Source organism: Dioscorea cayenensis, chromosome 2 (genome assembly GCF_009730915.1).
Source record: "Dioscorea cayenensis subsp. rotundata cultivar TDr96_F1 chromosome 2, TDr96_F1_v2_PseudoChromosome.rev07_lg8_w22 25.fasta, whole genome shotgun sequence".
Taxonomy (NCBI): domain Eukaryota; kingdom Viridiplantae; phylum Streptophyta; class Magnoliopsida; order Dioscoreales; family Dioscoreaceae; genus Dioscorea; species Dioscorea cayenensis.
In genome coordinates this window covers 11,449,120-11,462,215 of record NC_052472.1, presented here as the reverse complement: position 1 = coordinate 11,462,215, position 13,096 = coordinate 11,449,120, and the positions used below count along the sequence as shown (strand labels likewise).

General features: G+C 38.3%; 1 non-coding gene across 1 annotated transcript; it reads right to left on the bottom strand.

The window, feature by feature from the left end:
* Positions 1–11,437: 11,437 nt before the first annotated feature.
* Positions 11,438–11,544, bottom strand: LOC120281817. The gene has a single exon (XR_005542809.1). It is a non-coding gene; the product is annotated as a small nucleolar RNA R71 (small nucleolar RNA).
* Positions 11,545–13,096: the final 1,552 nt, after the last annotated feature.

The window sequence follows — 13,096 nt, the reverse complement described above, 5'->3', positions numbered from 1 at the left end:
ACAGAAACATAAAGAAACATAAAGAGAAAGATGTCTCAAGTGTCAGTGTTATATGCTGCTGGCGCTGCTGCTGGTGGTGGTGATCTTGGTGCTGCTCCTGGTGAACTTGGCATTGCTCGGGTTCTCATAACATACTGTGAGGACATGTCTCGCTCAAGGATCTGCTGGAGTAAAGTGACACATGCCATCACCTCAATATAGTTCGCAGACTGAGTAGCGTGAGCCTCTGCTAAGTCTGCCTGCAATACCCTTGCAGCACTCTCGAGCCTCTCAAGTCAATCATGGGCTCAAGATGGGGAGAATATATGCACTGGAGGAGGCTCCTGTGCTACAGGGGATGCATCGGTGTCCATCGGCTCCTACTGTGGCTGTGAAGCAGGCTAAGAACCCTCTGTCTCATCATCCTCGCCCTTGGATGACTCTGGTGAGGGCATGATCATCACATAAGTGCTGGGTCTATATCTGCGCACCATGCCCATCAATCTTATAGTCTCAAGCTCGAGATGGGATGAACCAATAGTCTTCTCGGCCTCTCTAATCACATCAAGTAAACCCATCACCATGATGAGTCTAGTAATGTATGGGCCTGAAAACAACACTCCAACCCTGACATATTGGCCCTGATGACACAAGTTCTTGGCCACTATATGTCCCATGTGAAGAGGCTCGCTTTGTACATTCGAGTATAAGTACAACAGCTCCTGACGGCTAAGGACCCTTGTATTGTCACCACGACTATTCACTGATCTATTGAGAACGACATGGATATATATGTAAGCAGGTCAAGAAAGGCACGTAGTATTGAAAATCCCTGGCTCAAACTGACCCTGGCCACACAACATCCTGTATGTGCACTGTGGAGTCAAACTATGAGGATAATCGGTCAGTAACTGCTCATACTCCTCAGTGTCAATGTAATCATCATCATACAAGCCGATTCTGACTGAGAACTGGTTCATACTCATGTTATGGTATTGATCGAAAAGCACAGAACTGAATGGTGTCGATGCTCTTGAAACTAGTGTATGATCGGTTAAACTCAAACGAAGCAAGCACCTCCAATGTCAACATACGGATAGCTGGTTCTTTGATAGACAATAAACGACGCTAGATACCCACAGAAAGAAGCTTATCTACCTCCTGTACCATCTCATTTCCTAACTGTATCTCCCTCAAAGCACTCAGATCGGGAAACCTAGACTGTCCGAACTTCAACTTGACAAACGCTCAAATCTTGCTTGATGCTCGGGTATGGTGAACTCAAGTTGATCAGGTGAGGGATCACGAGTGCACTTGACTGCAAACTTCTTTGATCATGGAGCCATTCCGATGAAGAAGAGATCAAAAGCTTTGAATACGATCTGAAAATGACTCAAAAACCCTTTAAATAGATGGAGAGATGGTCGGGAAGACGAGAGGATGCGTTCTTTTGGTGTGGAGGAGTTTAGATTTAAAAAGGATCGAATAGATTATGAAGGAAAAATCGCGGCCTTTTGAGTTCTGCACATCCACACGGGCGTGAGGAAATTACCCACGCCCGTATGCCTACACAGGTGAGCTCACAGGGGGCATCCACACGCCCCTGTGTGCTCTCGGGATGGCCACTTTGACTTCTGAACGCATCCACACGGGCGTGTGAAAATTACCCATGCCCGTGTTCCCAACATGGCCAAGCACAAGGCCAGCCCAGGGGGGACCCACACACCCTTGTGGTTTCTCTGTTCTCCCAAAAATTTTCCTAAGTGTTCTACACGCCCTTGTGAAAATTCCACACGGGTGTGTGGATTCACAGGGTGGCTCACAGGGGCAACCACACACCCGTGTGTCTTCTCGGGATGCAAAAAGATCCCCAAAACAAAACTTCAAAGCGGTATTTAAAGGGCTGAAATCGAGATCTCACACGCCCATATGGAAATTCCACATGGGCGTGTGAATTGCCGGGCTTCTCATTTTCTGCGGGCTATGAATAGTAGCTACTACAGTATTTTGTTACAGTGAATTGCTATAGTACCCCCAAAATCTTCTTCTTCTATTGAGGCCGTATGGTTGGGTACACATCCATGCGGTAAATCATGTCACATCTTTACTTTCAAACACATTGACCAAGCTCTTGACAATATTACATAAGTTGGAGCATATGTGTGTGACTGCCTTTGTGCCTCTCCAATTTGTAAATTCACTTGCACATTTTTGGAGGTTGGCACACACCCACATGCCGGTGATCACAACTTGTGCATTGATCCTTGTTCGGTACAAGAGATTCTTCAAACATTACGTCCATAATCTATTTTTGCTTCCTTTCTTCCAAACTTGTCTCCATAACTCTAAATGCACAAAAGAATAAAAATACATACGAATGAGCCATAAACTTGATAAATGTGATGTTTAATGCAAGAAAAGTATACTTAATAACACTTATTCATAAGCACTTATCAAGGGAGTCCGTGAGGCCTCTCTGGAAGGCTTCATGGGCTCCCTTGATGGTAATGGAGGCCATCAAGGCTCTCTAGATGGCTTCATGGGCTCCCTTGGCCGTAAGGGAAGCTGTGAAGCCCCTAAATCAGCCCCTTGCGGGCACACCAAGTGCTCGCAAGGTTTGGCCTTACTTTAACCTTTTTAGAAGCTTTCCCCCACCTTTTTAACCACCCAAAAGACCTTAACTAAGGTCCTAACACAAGAAGACACTCAAAGGATCATAAACACACAAATTACACTCAAGAAACAAAACACAAGAGAAGTAGGAAAAAGGCAAACTACCACATTATTTGTTTAGAATTTTTTTAAATTTCTGTAATGTTTTATCAATTTTTTAGTTTCTTTATAAGATTTATTTTTTAAAATAAATCACTATGTTTTTTTGTTAGGTTTTTCTCACTTCCTTTCACTCATATAATTTTTTTTTTATAAAATTGCTTCTTTTTACTTATTTCTTTACATAATTTTCCATATAAAATCTTGATAAAACTTATAGATTTATTAATTCGATTATTTTGATTTAGTCCTTTATTATTTTAGATCTTTATTTCCTCTTTTTCCTTTGAAATTTTTATTGGTATTTTTCTTTGAAACTACAAAGTTTTTTTTTTTTTTAATATGGGCACAACTTAGCATGGCACAAGCATTGGGCTTGTACCATGCCCTGTGTTAGCCAACCCCACCGGGTTGGTGGGTAGTGCTTGCCTAGCATAATCAGAAGACTGTTGTACATGCAGCCCAAGCACACACAATGCCTCGCTCACACCAAGCTTGTGTCGTGAGACTAGGCATCGCTCATTTCATGCTTCTATATAATGTTAATGCTCTTGGTATATCAATGTAATTCTTGGCACTAGTTTAAACATGTTGAATTGAACTTCATGTTAATCATTTCTTTTGATGCTAATTATCTTATTTTCCTTTACTCTTTTTTAATTTCTCATCTAGATTAAGAAAACCAAATAAGTCTTTCATGTTATAAATAACAAACCTTTTGAATAAATATGTATATTAGTTATTCAAGTCTTTTTACAATGTATATAATCAAAACTATTATTAAAATAATTGCCTCTTATCATCAAATCTATTAGTCATCAATTTTTGTTGAAGATTGTTGTGGGGCCCTTTATTCTCATCCGACCTTCTATAGGGTCAACTAGCTAAAATAAATAGGTCACAAATTAAATTTTAATCATTTAAAGTTTTTAGGTGATTGTAGGTTCATGACTTCCATTAAGAGCAAACCCTTAATGTTAATTATTTGTACACTGTCACAAGAACCTCTTAATAAGAGAAAGCGTGAATGAGAAATAATTGGAATTCTAGTTCTTATAACCCTACTTTCCTAATTTTCTCTTACATGATTTATGCCTATTCGATGCAGTGAACGAGATCATAACACTTTGGTTTCTCTCAACTTTTTCACTGAAAACACGCTTAAATGTCTCTCTTGACTTTGGTATTCATCAAGATTTTGAGTTTGCATCTTAGACATTATTTAAGTCACAAGTTGTGATCTCTCCTTGTTTGTAACTCACGACTTGATTCCCTTTAATTTTGATGTTTAAAAACTTCGATGTTTCATGCTTATGAAGACTTTAGGTCATTAACTTGTGAAACTCTTTGGTTACTTGACTTCTTGATTTTGTAGAATTCTAGAGTTCATTTGTCAATTTATTTGAGCTTTTTGTGTTTATGTGTCAATTCATTTTTTATATGTCATGACTCTCCCAATCTTTTGAGCCTCGACTTACATATAATCAGGTTCCCTAACTTAAAAGCTTTGACTTGCTTGCTTTTAGAACTTCTTGTGTATCTTAAGTTGTGTTTGCATGTTTGTGAATCACAGATTTGATCTTTCTTAATTGTAATGTTTAAAGGCTTCAATATCTTATGCTTATGAAGCCTCTTTCTTCATCATTGCCAAAGGATGTCATTATTTTCTTTGTTCTCTCACTTAGATCATCTTTCTTATTTATCATATAAGAGCTCTCTCTCATCCTCACTTGGAGAGCATTTTCTTCCCACTAATTGAGGGTATCTCTCTTTTTTTCATTGCTTAAGAGAATTCTCTTCACCACTTGAGAGGTCTTAGCATTATCTCCTCCAACTTAAGTGCTGAGTACTGGTGTTAGACTATAAAAAACATCTCTTTAAGTTTTAACCCTTTTATGAGTGTCTAGAGATAATAATGAAGTTCTCAAAAAATCCCCACCATACATTAGACCTCAGAGTAAGGTTCAATAAAGGTTACTATCGATCCATCTATAAGAATCAAGAGGCAAGGTGAGGCCGTCAATGGGAGCTATTGACCATATATTTCTCACACCAAGTGTTCATCTTCAAGAAAAAGTTCTTGAGGAAATTTTATGAATATTAAGGGGCAGTGGTGAGACTCTCATTGAAAGTTATATTGCATTATACCTCACAAGGAGCCTTTATCTTTATGATGAGTCTTGAGACCCTTCTGTGAGCATCAAAAGACAATGAAAAGACTCTCAATAGGAGCTCCCTTACATTGTACCTCACAAGGAGTCTTTATCTTTACCATGACTCTTTGTCTTCGGCATGAGTCTCGTGACTATTCTGTAAGCATCAAGAGGCAATAGTGAGACTCTTATTGAGAGCTCCCTTGTATTGTACCTCACAAGGAGTTTTTGTCTTAACCATGAGTCATGAGACCCTTCTATGAGCATCAAGAGTCAGCTATGAGACTCTCTTTGAGAGTTCCCCTATGAGTTTCTTACATTGTACATCAAAAGGAGTCCTTATCTAGCAGGAGTCTTCAAGCCATTCTGTGAGGATTAAAAGCCAATAGTGAGATTTTCAATTAGAGCTCTCTTGTATTGCACCTCACGAGAAGCCTTTATCTTCAGTATGAGCCTTGAGATCCTTCTGTGAGTATTAAGAGGTAGTGCTAAGACTCTCATTGATAGATACCCCCACATTGTACCTCACAGGGAGTCCTTGTGTTCACCATGAGTGTTGAGACCCATCTATGAGCATTAAGAAGTAGTGGTTACACTTTCAATGAGATCTTCACTACATTCTACCTTATAAGAAGTCTTTGTCTTCAGCTAGAGCCTTGAGACACTTCTTTGATCATTTATCTTCAACCGGAGGTCTTTATTATACATCACTGGGAGTCTTTATCTTCAACCAGAGTCATGAGATACTCCTATAAGCATCAGCGGTGATACTCTCATTGAGAGGTTCCCTGCATTGTACCTTACTAGGAGTCTGACTTCAAGAGAGATCTTAAGGCATTTTTTAAACATTAAGAGATAGAGGTGGGGATCTAAATGAGAGCTCCCCTCTATTATACCTCACAAGGAGTTTGTCTTCAATGGAAGTCCTTCAAACTTACAAAAATAGAACCTTAGCATATGCATTTTTTATAGTTTTTTTTTACAATTTATGGAAATAAATCTTCAAAATTTTCACTTTTCAAATTTTTCATCTAATTTTATAAATAAATCATTGAACTTTCCACTTGTCATATTTTCACTGATTTTGTGAATAAATTCCAAATTTCCTTTTCTTTTTGTTTTGTTTTACATTTCATCTATGAATTTTGCGATAAGCCCTCATATTTTTACATTTTTTATATTTTTTTTACAAATAAACCCATGTCTCCTACATTTCTACATTTTTTCTCCAAATATTATAACTAAGCCCTCAAGCTTTAACATTTTCACATTTTCATATGTTTTTTTTTCAAATAAAGCGTATTCAATTCGGATTTAAACTACCTTTGAGATAATTTAAAATTAAATAGATTTAAATAACCATAGTGATCCATAAATTATAATTTGAATTCTATATAACCCTAATTAGTATTTTGGATAATGATCTATTTTAAAATTTATAGTGGAGTTAACTGTTATAACCAGCACTCACTGTAGCAGAAAGCACTGTACCAGTTTATTACTGTAGCAGTCCAGTACTATAGCAGCCAGCATTGTAGCAGCTTGATATTGTAGCAGCCTGAAATTCTCCTTTAAACTCTTTCTCCTTCCCTTCTTCTTTCCTTCTCCTTCTTTCTTTCTGTTTTTCGGCCGAGCACATCCAAACCCTAAGAAATTTTTTGGCGAGCTTTTTCTTCGAATCAAAGCCTCAAACTTCTTCCTCTCAAGCTCTTGAGTGTGGTAAGGCTTCGATCCAAGGTTTTTTCTTCGTATTTTCTTCATTTTTGAAATATTTGAAACTATAGTACTGTAGCACCAAATATTTTTTTGGGGTTATTTTTCTTGTATTTCTTTGGTCAAAATTGAAGCCGGGACAATAGGAATTTATTGGTAACCATAAAATCTAGTTTTGAATCAATGCTAGGATCGATTTGGCGTTGTTTGGTAGCGAAACTTATTGTTTCGTTGTGTGATTTATTTTAACTAAATCTTGTTAGCGTTTTGTTGTGCTTTTGGCAAGGAGGTGAAGCTTTGGCTCGAGGCAAGGAGGTAGCAGAGGATTAGCGTTCGGGAAAATTGAATCATCAAAGTTGTGAGTGAGATTATTTATGCATAATTCTACTAGGAGAATACCTATAATTATTCTATATTGCAAAGTAATGTTTTATTTTCTTCTATGCTTAAATCGATGTTTTGATTGACTTAAATGAGTTTATTTAGTGATGTTTTATACTTGAAAGCATTATTGTTCAAAGGAAAGGATTTTCGGATTGTTACATGATTCACAAATTGTGCGTTGATTTATGTTAAAATCTTTGGATATATTTGTGTTTATCATTTCCGAGGGTAAATGACAGATATTTTGGATATTGATTTTTGTCCTGATTATGGACTTATCGTTGCGAGATGCATGTTTGTATTACTTGGTTAGTGATATCCAACTACAGTAGATGATTTTTACGGCCAGCCTGTTGAGGTGCCGTGGAAGACCGGCAGACTTATTGATCCTGTTTATGTGGGAGTGTAGAGCCCTGACTGGAGGTTCATTGGGAAGCCGGGGTCACCACACGGTGGACCGATGGGTCAACGTTAAGGATATTTGTTCCTTAACGGCTCTGAACTTAGTTGTGGCCACGGCGAAGGTTTCGAGAGGTTTCTAGACCATGTTGCATTCCTTTTATAGTGTTATATTCAATTTGTGGTTTTGGCAGTGACTATCTATTTTATGGATTTTGAGACTCGTATTATATAGTTGTTATATATATATATATATATGATTGGAACTATTATGATCCATTTGCATTATTATAAAAGTTTTGTTTGATGTTTAACTTGTTTTGTAAACTGTTGGTATTATTAATAAAGCATTATTTTGGTGAGTTATATAGTGTATTTTGGTATATTATTGTAGTATTGTGCTAACCCACTCACTGAGTAACGTTAGTTGGTCATCCCTCTCTTTCTTCTTCCCAGCTTTTGCAAGTAGTAAGTGCGGCGGTGTGGCAGTGTGCTGAGCATTTGTTATTATTCGCTCTGTTGCATTTTCTTTCTATTCATGTATGTTTATTCTATTTATGCATATGTTGTTGAGACTTGAGATCCAACCTTGTTGTTAGCCTATAGTATACAACTCCTAAACCCTTGGCATGTCAGCTGTGTGCTGTCATTGTTGTTGCTTCCTTATGCATTTGTGAACCCCTCTAACTCGGTGCATTATTGTGGTTGCTGTTGTTGCCACTCCCACTGTGTATTAGTGTACATGTTGTTGTTTTCTAGGTTGTTGATTAGCCTTGCGGCGCTCCGAGGATTAAGTGACGAGTGTCCCTCCTCGGGATCGTCGCGGCAGTTGTCGCGTTCCGTGGGCTCGCGGGTCGGGACGTGACATTAACTCTTTGATGGAAAGGATTATATATAGACCAGGACCACATGTCCTCAATCTAGCATTCTTGTGAATACCCAGCTTCATTGAAGAAGAGAACAGGTAGATTAGAACGCCGGAATGAATGAGGAGTGATAGTAATCAGAAAGTGGAATGACTATCTAGGGTAATCCATACTTGTGACAAAACCTTGATCAAATATCCCCAAGAAATAGCAAAATTAGTGTAGCTCACAGAATGATGGTCTCCATGTAATTGGAAGTGGATTTATCTTGGTCGGTGAAGATGGATAAAAGCACTGTTGACCTCGAAAGCACTAAACACCTCCAAAGTAAGCTCCCGGTAAACGGGCTCATCAATCTCAAAAACAAAGAAGCAATAATTGAAGCCAACCAACCACTTAATATCATTGGCCAAACTCAAGTGCTCAAGTGTCTCCCAATCTAATATACGGGTTTGGGTAAATAGCATTGTCTTCAAAACATTGTAACACTTTTGGAAGTGAGTGTCAATGAATTGTGGCACCTAAGACGAGCTAGTTCCCTCTCAATGACGTTTAGATTCTAGGTGTTTTGTGTTTGCCATAATCCTATAATAAAAAAAAAAACCAGAAATCAAGCCTAGAATGGCCCAAAATACAAAGATATGAAATACTGGTAGGAAAAACTAATGAAACCTAAGCATGGAAATTGGCCTAGGTTTGCAGCTGGCTCATGTGGCCTTCATGTGGCCACAAGAGGCACTGGGTTGGGTAAAAAATGACCCAACCAGTAGCTTCATGCTTGGATTTATACCATAAAACTCACACATTTTGTATAAACAATCTTTCTCCAACATGAAACATGGGTTATGCATAAATTTAACCATGAAAATAAATAAGAATATGAAATTAAAAACTCACCCAAGATTGGAGATGAAAATTGATAAGTACTAAACTGATCTTATTTTCTATATTATTTACACTGCATTTATCATGAAATTGTTCTTGTTTAGCATCTCATTAGTACAAAATTTCATTTTTTTCTTAGCAACGACCTTTATTTCTATTTTAGGTAGAAAGGAGTGAATTCTAGAATAATATGAAGCAAAATAAAGCAAGTTGCTGAATCAGGGCTGCACCACGACTCACAAAGGGCATTATGGCAACTCACAACACCCGTTGTCTACACTTACCACTGTCGTGATCAAGACGTGGCAGTATGAGCTCACTGGTAGCAACATAGAAGTTATAACAGCCTTACAAAGGTCATTGCGAAGTCTATAATGGGCGTTGTCAAGACACATAATGCACAAAGACCGTGTCAGGACACAACTTGGAGCCCAAGCAACAACTTACTCAAAAAGGGAATCACAATGCCGGTGGTGAGGCAGTGGCCAAGCCAATTACTATAAATACCCCTAGTATTCTCTAAATTCCGAGGAGACTCTTTTATAGAAGAACCTAGGTCGGCTAGATTTCTGGAGATCTGAGTGGCGAGAGATAGTGTTGCTTCCATATTCCAACGGATTTTGGCGGATTTCTCAAGAGTACGTCAACAAGCATCGTCGGAGAAGATCGCGTGTGACAAGCATCTTCAAAGATTATCATCAGTCATCAGAGGGATATGAGTGACACATGTCATCAGACAATCTTGGGATCCCCTATTCACCATCTTCGGAGAACTATTGGAGGGAGTTAGTCTAAGAATATATTAAAAGCTTATTTATTCATTATTTGGTCTTGTGGTTCTCTTGTGCTTTGATGCTTTGCTTATTATGATCATAGGAACCTAATTCAAGGGGAATTATATGTCTAGGTCCCTCGGTTATTATTTATGAATCTTGATTGATTAATACAATTTGTTCTAGTTTTCATAATTATTGCATTTTCTTAATTGATTGTTACATGTTGATGTGGATGAGGAGGATATGCTCCCATGTTGATGACACCCATGCCATGATAGATCTATGCATGTTCTAAGAGGTTAGGCATAGCTAGGTTTTTGGATTAGGGATTGATTGTCCCTTAGGCTTAGGGTATGATTGGTCTCTTCTCGTGGATTCCAGCACTTAAGACAAACCTAGGAGGCTGGGGGAAGAGATTCCATCTTAAGTTTCTAGTGGTTCTAGTTGCAATGGCTTATTGGGGCTAGTAGGCCTTTGAATTACCCCGTTTGGACCTAGAACACAATTGAAAATTAATGGCTATCATAATTAATGATCAAGATACTTATAGTACATACTCCCAACTCCTTCAAAGTATGCTTAACGTTTTCTCCAATTGTATTGTTTAATAGTGTTGTACAAGTGAACTAAAGAAAGAGCGTAAATGATTAGGTTATTGATTAAATGAAAAGAAAGTTATAGGAGCTTCTCGCTGTTATATGTGAAATATGACCCTCGTGTTCACCCACGAGGTATTACTTGATGAGCCATACACTTGCAGTATAACGGACCAATTATAGTATTAAGTTCATACTTGCATGCTCATATACTTACATAATTTACACACCCATAAAAGCCTTCCATCAAGTTTTTAGCACCGCCACCGGGGAACACAGTCGAGAGATTCTAGGAAAACTTGTACCTTAGTGTTTTAGCCAATTCTATTTATTATTATATTATTATTATACTTATACAACGTTGAAGATTTATTACTATTACTCTCTTCTATAGGTGACTGTTCATGGCTAGAGCTAATCCTACGGATTTAGTAGAAGGAAGCAGTGAAGCAGAGAGAACCCTAACGTTATTGAGGAGACTCTGGAAGATGGCAGTTGTAGATATTGATAGTGATAGTGAAGAATCTGCAACTATGGTTAAACCAAGAAGAACACTATCGGAGTATGAGAGACTGTAATTTACAAGGGGAGAATTCAGTGTACAAGCCCTAGCATTAGTAGCTAACAACTTTAAAATCAAAGCTAGCACTATTGGGATGATTCAGAACTCATATTAGTTTGATGGCCTAGCGAGATGGAGATCCAAATGCCCATCTCTTAAAATTTTTGCAGATCTGTTCGAGATTCAAGATGAGCACAATAACAAATGAAGGGATCAGATTGTGACTTTTTCTTTTCAGCTTGAGAGGCTTGGCATACCAGTTGCTTACTTCCTAGCACCGGGCTCGATCAAGACATGGAATGACTTAGTGGAGAAATTCCTTGGATGATACTTCCCACCAAGCAAGGCAATGAAGATCAGGTAAGAGATCTCAGTATTTAAGCAAAGAGACTTAGAAACTCTATTTGAGGTGCATGAATGATTCAAAGACTTTCTTAGATGGTGCCCATATCATAGATTCAGTTCATGGATGAAATTGCAAATTTTGTATAACTAGCTAAACTACCAGACTAGGCAGATCATTGATACTGCAGTAGGAGGATCTCTGAGTAACAAATGTCCTAAGAAGCTGAGCAGTTATTCGAAGACATGGTAAACAATGAATAATACTAGAGTTTAAGATGGAGACAGCTGAAAGGTGTTGGTCAGCATGAGATAGAAGCAGATACTGCTTTTGGGCCGAAAGTAGATGCGCTTACATGAAAGTTGGATCTCTTCATGAGAAATGGTTAGGGTGCCAGCTTGAATTCTAGGGCTATTTTGTTTTGCAAAAATTATGGAGGAGGGCATGGAGCATCTTAGTGCCTAATCGTAAGTTCAGTAGTAGCTTCTATGGAATAGGCTGATTATATCGAGGAGGTCAGAGGAACCAGAATAACCCGTATAGTAGTATCTATAACTAGGGATAGAGGAACTATCCTAATTTCTTGAGGAGTTAAGGTCAGCAGCAGAGGCCTTCTCAGCAATAAAACTACCAATACCAGTCCCTGCAACTACAACCTCAAAAAAGGTGTCCATAGAAGATGTTTTGGCCAAGTATATGACTAGTAATGATGCGCGAATAGATGAGTTTGGTATGAAATTATGAAACGTTCAAGCATCATTCAAGAACTTGGAGAATCAAGCTGGATGTTGGCAAGAGCTATTACTAAAAGACCTCAATAAAGCCTCCCAAAGCAACACTGAAGCAAACCCAAGAGAGCAGCTTAAGTCTATCTCACTCCGTAGTAATAAGACCATCAAGGCAAGGGCCACTCAGGGTCCAAGTGTCATGATAAAGAGGCAATCGTACAAGAAGACCCTAATACTTTACAAGAAACCATAGAGGAGGAAGAGGAAGCAGTTGAGAAAGAACCAAAAAAGTTATCACCAACTCGACCCATAGTTCAAGAATACATAACCCAAATTCCTTACCCTTCAAGACTGAAAGCCAATAAGGAGGATGTGCAGTTTAAGAAATTTATGACTATCTTCAAGCAACTCCATATAAACATTGCCATAGTGGAAGCATTGTCCTAAATGCCGAAGTATGCCAAATTTTTGAAGGACTTGCTCACCAACAAGAGAAAGTTGGAAGAGGTCAACACGGTAGTTCTCAACGGTAATTATTCTTAAATCATAGATAAAAAGATGCCGATAAAGTTGATAGATCCCGTAATCTTTATGATCCCATGTTTGTTTCATGATGGCGTGAAAAAAACACAATCGTCTATTCCAGAGCTAGCATAAACATAATACTATACACCATATGCATGAAGCTTTGATTGGGAAAGCTGAGACTAACAAAAATAACCTTACAGTTGGCTAATAGGTAAATAAGGAGACCGTGGGGAATTGTGGAAGATATACTTGTAACTATGGAAAACCTTGTCTTCCCTGCAGACTTTGTAATTCTTGGCATAGATGAGGATGTAGAGATCCCACTCATTCTTAGGTGCCTTTCCTGAATACATCCAGGGCCCTCATCAATTGGAAAGATGGAAAGATGACATTAAAAGTGGGATATAAAGAA